At 42.3% G+C, this 12,420-nt stretch overlaps 1 protein-coding gene and 1 long non-coding RNA gene across 3 annotated transcripts in view; one reads left to right on the top strand and one right to left on the bottom strand.

The window, feature by feature from the left end:
- Window positions 1-12,420, top strand: part of TLR2 (toll like receptor 2) — a 50,943-nt gene that overhangs the window by 3,898 nt on the left and 34,625 nt on the right. The window lies entirely within an intron of this gene.
- LOC128580834 (uncharacterized) overlaps window positions 4,233-12,420 on the bottom strand; it is a 28,912-nt gene continuing 20,724 nt past the window's right edge. The window contains exons 2-3 of the long non-coding RNA XR_008378748.1: window positions 6,064-6,169; window positions 4,233-4,323 (exon numbers count right to left, since the gene is read on the bottom strand). This is a non-coding gene — a long non-coding RNA (uncharacterized LOC128580834). The remainder of the gene's footprint in view (window positions 4,324-6,063; window positions 6,170-12,420) is intronic.

Below are 12,420 nucleotides of genomic sequence, written 5' to 3' on the forward strand. Positions count from 1 at the left end.
CCTTGTTTTTATCCTTTGTTTTCTTCACAGGGAAGAACACATAAAATTTTAAGTCCTGATTCAAAGACTTCCTCTGTGTGAGGGTATTAAGTTTGATTTGTTTTTCCTTCTTGGTCTAGGCCAGCAGTTCTCAACCTGTGGGTCGTGCCCCATAGGAACTGTATTAAAGGGCCGCAGCATTAGGAAGTCTAGGCTGGTCTAGGCTGTGTGTGTGAGGGGCAGGTTATATAGTTTTAATTTTTTTAAATATACTTTTTTGTGCTGTATATGGTGAGAGAATTGTTCATAGTGGATTGATAAAACATCTTTTCTAAGCAGAGTTGTTGAAAATATCCTCTTTGATTTCAAGAATAACCAAATTAAAAACAAACAATAAGGTCTGGGCACAGTGGCTCACACCTGTAGTCCTAGCACTCTGGGAGGCTTAGGTGGGTGGATTGCCTGAGCTCATGAGTTCAAGACCACCTTGAGCCAGAGTGAGACCCCATCTCTAAAAATATCCAGAAATTGTGGCAGGCACCTATAGTCCTAGCTACCAGGGAGGCTGAAGCAAGTAGATCGCTTGAGCCCAAGAGTTTAGGTTACTGTGAGCCAGGATGCCACGGTACTCTACCGAGGGTGACGTAGTAAGACTCTGTCTCCAAAAAAAAAAAAAAACAAACAGACAAAACCTCTAACAATAACTGGGTATTACTTTTCTATTCCTGCCTTAAAAAATTCTTATAAACAACACAAATTCATTAGCTTATAGTTTGTAGGTCAGAAATCCAGCATGGATCTCCTGTGGCTAAAATCAAGGTGTTGGCAGGGCTGTTTTCCTTTTCACAGGCTCTCAGGGAGACTCTTTCTTTTCTGACCTTTCCCAGCTCCTAGAAGCCATCCACTGCCCTTGGCTTGTGGCGCCTTCCTCCATCGTTCTTCAGAGCCAGCAGCACAGTGGCTGTCTGGCTTTGCCCCGAACATCTTTGACCACAACCAGGACAGGGTCTTTTATTTTAAGGACTTAAGATTAGATTGGGTCCACCCATGACTCATTTCAAGGTCTTTAATTTTTTTTTTGAGACAAGGTCTCGCTCTGTGCCCTGGGTAAAGTGCTGTGACATCGTCAGAGCTCGCGGCAACCTCAAACTCCTGGGCTCAAGTGATCCTCCAGCCTCAGCCTCCTTGGTAGCTGTGAGTATAGGCACCCAGATAATTTTTTATATTTTTGTAGAGACACGATCTTATTCTTGCTCAGGCTGGTCTTGAACTCCTGAGCTCAAGCAATCTTTCTGCCTCCATCTCCCAAAGTGCCAGGATTATAGGAGTGAGCCACCAAGCCAGGCCAAGGCCCTTAATTTAATCACATCTTTCATTATGCAAAGTTGCATATTCACAGATACCAGGGATTAGGATGTGGACCTCTTTGAGGCAGGAGTCATTATTCTGCCTAATACAAATGATGTAAGAGCATATTCATTACAGTGTTTAAAACAGTGAGAAGTTGGAAATAAATATTCTACAATAGGAAAATGTTTATAGTACAAACAGATGTTGGAGTACTAGGAAGCCTCTAAAGATCATTGTTAAGAGAATGAGGGAGGCAATGACAAAAGTTGAATACCAAGTTTATAGACAGTATGATCTCACCCTGCCTGTAGTGGGGTCCAGGAGGATAGACCATCAAGATGGGTAGAATTGGGAGTGATTTTCATTTTCTTTTTCCCATCGTCCCTTTTTTTGGAGGGGATATCGTCTATTACAAGCATGTATTACTACTGTCATCCCACTTACCCCCAAAACTTTTAATTAAATCTTAAGGGAAAGTGTTATTTTATTTAACAGTGGTGAAAAGTAAGTATCTTAAAAACAAATGCTAAAGTCCTAATAAAATTTACATCATGCTGTAAAAGGACATAATTTAAAGGCAAAGGCAAAGTGAAACTTTCAGTAAGCATTCCCTAATAAAAGTCCTATAAAATGAGGTATGTAGTAATGACTTGGGCTAGGATTAGAGACGCATAAGAATGTCTTTAAATACAAGTATGGCCAACATGCAAAATGCATAGCAGTCTAATTACTACGAATCAAAATGGTAGGCAAGTATTATAAAAGTCACCGTTAAAATACAGCTTTATTAAAATACATACACGATATTTATGCGGACTTCACATTTCAAAATAATTATTTCTGTGCAACCCAGACATTTGAACAATTTAACATTCCTGCTGGAGTACAGAGAGGAAGTTAGTAAGATAGAATGTACTTGGATTTCAACCAATTTTTTTTAAAAGGAAAGCTCTTACTTTAGAAACCAAAAAAAAGACCTTTTGCCTCTTTGCTGTGGTAAAGTAGGCCTGTTTGCTGTCTATGGTGAATGTACGCTGTCCTGCAAGCCTATGTCTTGCTCTTACCCTGTAAACTTACCTTTTTCTTTCTTAATAAGCTTCGTTTCATGCTTGCCTTAAAACAAAAGCACTCTCCAACTTTAACCAGTGGCATTTCATGGGTTTAACTGGATGTTTATTCATTTATTATAGATGTAGATCTTATTTAAAATCTTAAAGTGATGGAAGGAACAGACTCAGCATTGGGACTGTGGGATCAAATAGGCTGTACCAGCGGGGTGAAATATGACCAGTTGGTCTCTAATTCAACATCAAAACAAAAAAAAAAAAACATCAAAACAGATTCCTACAACCAACGGTGCAAGTGGAGCTGAGTTAGGCGAGGGCTCTGAGTCCCTGGGGTATTCTAGATCCATAGAGCCAACGAAGGGCTGCCAACTGCTAGTTTGCTCACCTTATTTTATTGTTTAGAAATTCACTCATTCAAAATAATGTGTCAAAATTGTGGATTGACAAATCCAGAATTGATTTTGTATGAGTTTGGGTAAGTTAGTTTGCCATTTTGTGCTGCTATAACAGAATATTACAGACTGAGAAATTATAAAGAACAGCAGTTTATTTTCTTGGAAGGCTGAGATCAAGGTGCTGGCATCTAGTGGCTGGTGAGGCTCTTCTTGCTGTGTCACCACATGGTGGAAGGCAGAAGGGCAAGAGCACACCGGAGAGAGCCCATTCCTGTAGGCCCTTTTCATAAGAGCTTTAATCTATTCTTGAGAGAGAAACCCTCAAGCTAAGGTTTAATTAAGCTAAGCCCCTTAATTAGGGCTCATCTGCCAACATGTGAATTTCTAGGAGACACGTTCACACCATGGCACAAGGTTATGCTGCAGTAACATTAATCCCTAAACAGGCCATACAGTGCTCCAGGGCAACTGTCCCCTGGTGTTACTCAGCAGTCCAGGCAACTTGACTCTTGTGGCATTTCCACAAGAGGTCTCCCGTGGTACAAAAATAGTGTGTCAGAGTAATTGGTATGCCTGAAAGCTAGGTAGCCATGAATGGTCTCATTGTTAATTCTGAAGCAAAACTTTGAAAAACAGGTGGTGGTTATCCTGGAGGTAAAATGTTGTCTTCCTGAGGGGAAGGGAAGGTGTCCATCAGATTCTGTTGGGAGAGGACAGAAAGGCTGAAGCAGCTTGAAGCTCATGATTTCACGCACTGGCTGAGATGAGAGGATGCTCAAAACACCTGTGGGATGTCACCCCAGGTTTTGAGTGTGAGACAGCTTCAAGGGGCTGGGAAAGCTGGGTGCTTGCAGGAGACAGTAGACATGCAGGTGTGAGGAAGATACAGGCCGGGCCCCTGTGCAGGGGGGAAATAGACTGGAAGGGCAGGTCTAGAAAATGGTTCCGAAAAAGAGAGCTGTCAGGACGAAGCAGAGGGTGCTGGGCAGCTTGGAAGGTGGCTGCGCCATTGACAGTCAAAACCACCAAATGCTTTGACTCCTGCCCAGCCAGAAATTTTGCTTTAGAAATGTCACTGGGGTTGTGCTCACAGCAACAATTGTCCCCTCTCTTCCTCTCATTGGATTATCTCCTCCACCCTCTAAGTCAGCAATGAGCTCTTTTGTGATACTGACTCTTAAGTGCCTTGTGGCCCTTTTCTCTACTTTTTAAGAATAAGTGGAAATACCTTTATTTTTTTTTCTGTCAGTTGTAGAAAATATGGATAATTAAAAGGAAAAAATTTAAAATGACTGTGATCTTACCACCTACCAAGAAACACTTCTTTTGGTATGACGTGTCACGTGTCACCTAATGATGACTGGAAATGAGTCATTTATTATGCAGTTTTGTTGCATGAACATCCCAGAGTGACAATATTGTCTACTACACACCTGTGCTGTGGCTCGAGGCCCACACAGCATGTTACTGTATTGAAGGCTGCTGGCAGGGGTAACCCAGTGGCAAGGAAGTATTTGTGCATCTGAATGGATCTAAGCATAGACAAGACACAGTTAAAATACAGCAAGAAAGGGTAAAAATGGCACACCTGTATAGGGTTACTGACTATGAATAGAGCTTACAAAGCAGGAAGTTGCTCTGGCTGAGTGACAGGTGAGTGAATGTGGAGGCCCACGGCACTCCTGCACACTTCTGTAGTTTATGAACACTGTACACTTAGGCGATGCGAAATTTCTATAACAATATTTTCTTTCCTCCATAATAAATTAGCTTACTGTAACTTTTTTTTACTCTATAAACTTTTTAATTTTTTTAGCTTTTCTGCCCTTTTGGAATAACACTTAGCTTAAAACACAAGCACACTGTAAGGCTGTACAAAAATAATTTCTTCATATCCTTATTCCCTATGCTTTTTCTATTTTTACAATTTTTAATTAAAACATGGTTTTTGTTAAAAATAATACACAAATACATCTCAACCTAGGCCTACGCAGGGTCAGGATCATTAACATCATTTCACTCTCTTCTACTGCCACATCTTGTCCCACGGGAAGGTCTTCAGGGCCAGTAACATGCACGGAGCTGCCATCTCCTATGACAACCATGCCTTCTAGGACACCTCTTGAAGGACCTGCCTAAGGTTGCTTTACTCTAAACTTTTCTTTTTTTAACAAGTATTAGTATGCTCTAATATAAGGATTAAAAGTATAGTGTAGTAAATACATGCACCAGTAACATTATTATCATTGTCAAAAATTATGTAGTGTACATGAATATATTGCCATACTTCTATATAGCTTAGTAGGTTTACTTATACCACCATCACCAGAAACACATGAGTAATGGACTGTTATAGCTACAAAGTCATAGTCAATAGACATTTTTCAGTTCCATTATAATCTTAATGAGACTGTTGTATATGTAGTCCCTCACTGACCACAATGTTGCTAGGTGGCACTTGATGGTATTTCCTTCCAGACCTGTGTTTATGAGCATGCTTTTATAAAAATAAAATATCCACACTGTTCTGAACTGTTTTTCTTGCTTTATACTTGTTTGGAATGTCTATTAAACACTTTACTGACATTTTCCACTCAATAAGTCAACATTGACCTTATCACTGCTAATCTATTCCTAACCCAAACCTATGCCTGATTTCTTCATTTACTAATTTATTCATTTAATATATTTTGAGTCTATAATAGGGGCCTAACCATTTGATAATCTGGTTGGTTCATTTTATGCTGCTATAAGAGAATACTACAAACTGGGTAATTTGCAAAGAAAAGTTTATTTAGCTCATGGTTCTGGAGGCTGGGAAGTCCAATAGCATGGTACCAGCATCTGGCAAGAGTAATTCCATGGCAGAAGGGCAGAAAGTGGAAGCAAGTATGTAAGATAGACAGAAAAAATTGGGTTGAACTCATCCTTTTAATCGGGAGCCTACTCCCATGTAACTAACCTGCTGAAAACAGCATTAATCCATTAATCCATCTAATCACCTCTTAAAGTTTCTACCTCTCAACACTGTTAGAGTGGGGATTAAGTTTCCAACACATGATTTTTTGAGAGGACACATTCCAACCATAGCAATGGTTAAAGATAAGTAAACCCAGGTCATGTACAGTGGCTCAAACCTGTAATCCTAGCACTCTGGGAGGCTAAGGAGGGAGGATCCCTTGAGCTCAGGAGTTCAAGACCAGCCTGAGCAGGACTGAGACTCTGTCTCTACAAAAAAAATAGAAAAATTAGTTAAGTATTGTGGCAGGCACCTGGAGTCCCAGCTATTTGGGAGGCTGAGGCAGGAGGCTCACTTGATCCCAGGAATTTGAGATTGCACTGCACACTCCGCACGCTCGCCCAGGTGACAGAGTGACTCTTCAAAAAAAAAAGAAAGTCAGTAAACCCAGACCCTATTTCTTTTCCTTATCCTTTTCACATTTAACTGGTCTCCTGATCATTCATTCATTCAACAGATATTTCAACTGTCCTTGCCTGCCTTGTATGTAGTCTGTCCTTCCCCACCCCCCCCACTTCCTCATTCAGTTAAACTGAGTACTTATCATGTGCCAGATTTGGGTTTTTGCTCTGAGCATACCAAAGAGCCAAATGAGGATGGTCTCTTCTGTGATGGTGCTAGAATACTAGCACAGGAAATAAATAAACTGTCAGTGTTTTGGTTGCTGCATAACAAATTACCTGAAAACTTAATGACTTAAAACAACAACATTGATTATCTCGCTGTTTTATGGGTCGGGATTCGGAGCATGGTATAAGTGGTTCTCTGTTTCAGGGTCTCTCACAAGACTGCAGTCATCTCAGGGCTCAACTTGGGGAGAATTCATGTAGTTGCTGGCAGGATTTGGTTCTCTGGCCAGGTTGGCTGTAGGCTCCCTCAGTTCCTGGCCATGTGCATTACTCCATTAGAGCACCTCACACCATGGCAGCTCTGTTCATCAGAGCAAGCAGGTGAGCAGAGTCAGAGAGTGTGTGTGTGCTGGCAAGACAGAAGCCACGGTCTTTGATGACCTAATCTCAAAGTGATACCCATCCCTCTGCCATATTCTATTTGTCAGAAGCAAGTCCCCTAGGGGCCCGCGCTCAGGGGGGGAGATTCCACAGGGCATGAATGCCAGGAAGTAGGGACCACCCAGAGCCATTCTGGAAGGCTGCCCCTCATGGTCAAGAAATGAACAAGGCAATTCCAGATGATGTTCAGAGCTAGGAAAAAAATAAAATGTGGGTAAGACAAAGGCCAGCCGGGAGTGTTGTGGGAGGTACGCTTGAGGTGTTAACAGGCTGAGACCTGAATGGCAAGAAAGAGCCCGCCTGGGAAGACGCAAGCCTCCTGGACAGAGGGGGCAGGAAGAGCGGAGTGGTGGCGTGAACTTGTCATATTTGAGTGACTTGGAGCAAATGAGCAAGAGACAAGAGGGAAGTGGGTGCCCGGTGAGGGGAGAGCCTTGTAACAGGGATCTGAGGTGAATAATATCTATGTTTCGAAATATTGAGTAACTTCCCTAGGTCACAGCTTGTAAGTGACACAGCACAGACACGGATTTGGAGCCGAGGTCACCTGATGCTAATGTCCATGCTCTTGCCACATTAGTGCCTTGCAGAATCTCCTGGAAGAGGATGATGTTGGGCAGTGATCAGCTACCTGAGGGGTCCAAGATGTAAGACTTTTATAGCTAAAAACAGGGTAGTCCTGAGGAAACCAGGAAAGTTGGCAACCCTCTAGAGAACACACAACCACTGGGCTCTTTGACGTGACAGAAATCCAGACTGAGCTGGCAGCAGTGAGTCAGCCTGATGAGGACACAGCTGTGCCTTTTGTTACCAAGAACACCAACTGTGGCATAAACCACCTTATTGTTAAAACCTAGTGTTTAAATGCTTCTGTTTTGTTTCCTGTGGTTTTTCTCAAGGTATTCCTGTGGGAAAAGCTGGCCTAACCTACAGGTATAGTGAGGGGCTGGGAGACGGCAAGGCTGTCCCCTTGTCAGTCCTTTGCCACTGACTGAGATGAGACTGAGGGGGCCAGGGGAGGGCTCCTTGCTTCCCCAGTTATCCTCCCCCTGGGGCATTCTGCTTTTGGCATAGTTACTGGACACCTCATGTCCCCTCCGGAATTGGACCCACCACCCCTCCCTCACATGCTCAGCACAGTGCCTGTCCCATGGAAGGAGCTTCCGGGAAGTTCGGGGAATGAATGGCTGGGCAATGCCTCATGCACAGCGCTGTGTGCTGTGGTTAAAAAAGGCAGCGTTAGGGCGGCGCCTGTGGCTCAAGCAGCAGGGCGCGGTCCCATATGCCGGAGGTGGCAGGTTCAAACCCAGCCCCGGCCAAAAACCACAAAAAAAAAAAAAAAAAAAAAAAAAAGGCAGCGTTAGCAAAAGTGGGGTCTGAGCTGTGGATATTTCTTTGCTTGGTTCACTTTGTCATTTCCTGGGCACTTGAAACAGGAAGTCCATGACTCTGAGGCATCCCCGGTGGGATCTGTCATGTCACATCAAGGCGGCTGGGTGGTCCTTCACTTCCCCACAGGATCTGCCCCTGTGGGACCAGCTGTCCTTTTTGAACCTCTCCTGCCACAAATTCTGTGATCCTGGGCGGTGTCCTCCCCCCACAACCTTTCCGATTCCTGCCCTGGCCTTCCCATCCCCCTGAGAGAGGACTGGGCTCTGGACCTTTCTCACCGGACCTTCCTAGAGAGTATCCCCACCCGATCCAGCACAGCTCTGACCAGAGCAGTGTGAAGCTGCGCTCCCTCTCCCGTGAGAAGCAGCAGTCCCCTATTCCACAAGCATGGGGGTCTTGCCTTGGCCTTGGAATGTGTCAGTTTCCAAGAGAAGCTTCGGCAGGGTCTGCACAGCCCTTTCTCCCTGTTCTCTCCGCCAGCCACAGGGGACCTGGCCAGACCTGGGATCCAGAATGACCCAACTCAACTCTCTGCTTTCTACAGAACATCCACAGCTGATGGGATAATAGCAATAACAGTAATAGCCCATCACTGGAAGGTGGTGTTTGCAAATGGAGTTGAAATGTTAAGAATGATTGAATAAGCAACTATTCAGGCAATTCACTTCTGAAAATAAATACAACTCAAGGATCCACTTGTCAGAGAGCAGTGAAGAGATATCGCTGAAGAGTCACAGTTTTCAGAGAGCTTAGACTGCCCTGAGGAGCTTTTGGTTTGAAAGACAAAGTATTATACAACTATTATGTACCTATACTTAAAAATTAAAAAATGAATTTGACCCTTACTATCAACAACAAAAATGAAAAGAAAAAAAAGAAAGACAAATTATTGAGACATCTAATTTGCAACAGAACAACCAGGAGTGATCCTTTTCAGTGTGTGGGACCCTGTCACACTTGCACTTGAAGATCCATGTATGACTTGCCATGATACTTGGGTGCCGGAGCACACGAGACAGGGGGTGATCTCGCTCCCTCTCCTCACACCCCACCACTGTCCTTCTTTCTCACCTGTCTCCAGTCACACTGGCCTCTTGCCATCTCCGACACACAAAGAGGGTCCTGTCCTCCAAGACTTTGCACTGCTGTGCTGTCTGCCTGAAACACCCATCCCTAGTTACCTGCGTGACAACTCACTCCCTTCAGGTTTCTTCCAAATATCACCTTACCATAGAGCACTTCCTAGAATGCAGCCACAGGGAGATCGTGCTTCCTTGCCTGCGATTACTTTGAACTATGACTTTGAGCAAGAGTCATCTGGGTCACTTCTGCACAGCACAGTTGCAGCAATTAAGTTGAAGTGATTAAGAGTAACTGTAATATTGAGGTTTGTCCCCTACACCACCGACAGAGCCTCATGTCCCAGAGGGTTTGCTCATAGAATGTGTAGCCAACATCAACCTGAACTACGGAGTCACTACCTAGAACAGTATTTTTCAACCTTTTATTTATTTATTTATTTATTTTTTGCAGTTTTTGGCCGGGGCTGGGTTTGAACCCACCACCTCCGTCATATAGGGCCAGTGCCCTACTCCTTTGAGCCACAGGCGCCGCCCCAACCTTTTCTATCTCACAGTACACTTGAACCTATGGTCAAAATCTCAAGACACACAAATTATGTGGATCCAAAAAAAGGTAAAAAAAATATATACTTACTGTCCTTTGAACTTCTTTTGAAAATAATTTAACGATCTTTAAAAAATTTTCATGGAGATGGGTATGGTGGCTCATGCCTATCATCCTAGCACTTTGGGAGGTGGAGGCAAGGCGGGTGAATAGCTTGAGTTCTACTAAGAATAGAAAAACTGAGGCCAGAGGATCACTGGAGCCCAGGAGTTCGAGGTTGCTGTGAGCTATGATGATGCCATAGCACTCTACCCAGGGCAGCAGAGTGAGACTCTGTCTCAAAAATAAATAAATAAAATAAATAAATAAATAAAAATTTATTTAAATTCACAGCTATGATTTAATAAAAAAGAGCAAAAAAATTATTTAAATTAAATTAAAATGTTCATGGCACACCAGTTGAAAATCACTGACCTAGAGGAACATTTCCGCGGAGGCCGGAACATTTCCCAGTGGACAGTGTGTGTGTTACAGCAGCACGACTCAAGCCTTCCTGGTTGATACACGTTCCCTCCTACTGCCCGTACTTTCCCCCTTACATCATCTTCTTTTTTCTATCATATTTTACCATTTCATCTATTGTATGTTTGTCTGTTCCTGGAGGTCACCAATTTTCCCTATCAAACATTTCCATCTCTGCCTTCTGGACGCGGGGTGAGGCTGTGGTAGATGGAGCTATGTTCTAAGTGTCTACCTTGTGTACAACTACTGGTCCCTTTGGATCATCCTGGGTCCCTGAGTGTGGCAGACAGACGCTAGGGTAGTCCCCAGGTTCCTGCCTCCTGGTGTTTTTGTGCTTGCACAATCCCCTTCCTTGAGTGTGGGCAGGACCTGTGATTTGCTGCTAACGATAGAATGTGGCAAAGGTGATGGAATGTCATCATCAGGACCACCTTACCTTGTATTAGACCCCATCTGGTTAGCAAACTATCTCCCTCTCTTTACTGCTGGCTTTGAAGAAGCAAGCGGTCAGAAAGTGACATTTGGGAGAAGCCCATGAGTTAGGAAACTGCAGGTGGTCTCTAGGAACTAATCACAACCTCGGGCAAGAAACCGCAACCCTTCTCCTAGGGCATGAGTTCTGCCCAAAACCCGAGGCAGCGTGGAAGTGAGACTTTTCCACATTTAGTTTCCCATGAGATCCCAGTCCCAGCCAGTACCTGGATTGCAGCTTACTGAGACCCTGGGCAGAGGACTTGGTTAAACCAGACCTGCTATGTTGGTCTCCCCACTTCTCTAACTAGAATTAAGCTCAAAGGGAGAAGAGAGTTTGTTTTGTTCATGTCTATTTCCCCAGAATCTAGACCATTGCTTTGCACATAGTAGTTACTTGATAAATATTTATTGGATGAATAAATGGAAAAAATACTTTGTTTTACTTAAGAGAGATAATTTCCCATAATGAATTCATTAATATATAATATGTAAATAATGTTTACATATTAAATATTACATGTATAAATATAATATGTATAATATGTATACACACAGCAGGTACTAAAAATGTCTATACATTTTAAGAAAGGAAAAAGCTGTATTTAAATTGTAATACTCAAGTCATGTTTGACTTCCATAATTATAAGAGATAGCAGGTACAATAAACAAAATAACAAATGTTATCACTATATATTGAGCATTACAATTTTAATACAGTTTTTTCCTTTCTTAAAATGTGCATACATTTTTTAGCACCCTCTCTGTTAGATATTATATATATACACATATAATATGTATTGAAAAGCACAGAAACTAAAAATCTTTTTTAAAGTTGTTATTGAGGTCCGAGTCTAATTATGCACAAAGAGGTATGATTTGACCCATACTAGAACTAAATTTAGACTAAAATAGAATTCAAGGTTCCACGAAAGTGGCACCCTTTTGTGCTTGAGTGTGATATATTTACGTTACAGAATTACATGCTTATAATTTTGTAAGAAAAAGATTGGTATAGATTACCAGCTTATAAAAAGAAGCATTATTTGTGCTATTATTTGTAAGTTGCATTATTTGCATGTAATCTTGTAACATAATAATATCACACTCAAGCACAAAAGGGTGTTACTTCTGACAGACCCTGTATAAAAGGAGTGCTTCTCAATCTGTATGAAAAAAAAAAACAAACCCAAATTCCATTGGTCTTACTGTGTTATGAGAAATTGGCTGTTAGCATTTTCACCAAACTTGGAGGGTAGGTCTGGAATAGTCTGACTTAAAATTATAGGCTACCTCCAAGGGGAGGAACCTTTTCTTGTTGGAAGGCTGCATTAATTTAGTTGTAATCAAGTAAGGCCACATTCAAGAAATTTCAATTAGGTATACTTTAAAATGCACTTTATTATTTTTTGCAGTTTTTTTTGGCCGGGGCTGGGTTTGAACCTGTCGCCTCTGGCATATCGGGCCGACGTCCTACTCCTTTGAGCCACAGGTGCTGCCTTAAAATGCACATTATTTTTTAAAAATCTAACTACCATCTACTTCATAATTTGAAAAAATGAAAACTGTTTGTTACTTTTAAGTTGACT

Source organism: Nycticebus coucang, chromosome 1, assembly GCF_027406575.1.
Source record: "Nycticebus coucang isolate mNycCou1 chromosome 1, mNycCou1.pri, whole genome shotgun sequence".
In the NCBI taxonomy this organism is placed as follows: Eukaryota; Metazoa; Chordata; class Mammalia; order Primates; family Lorisidae; genus Nycticebus; species Nycticebus coucang.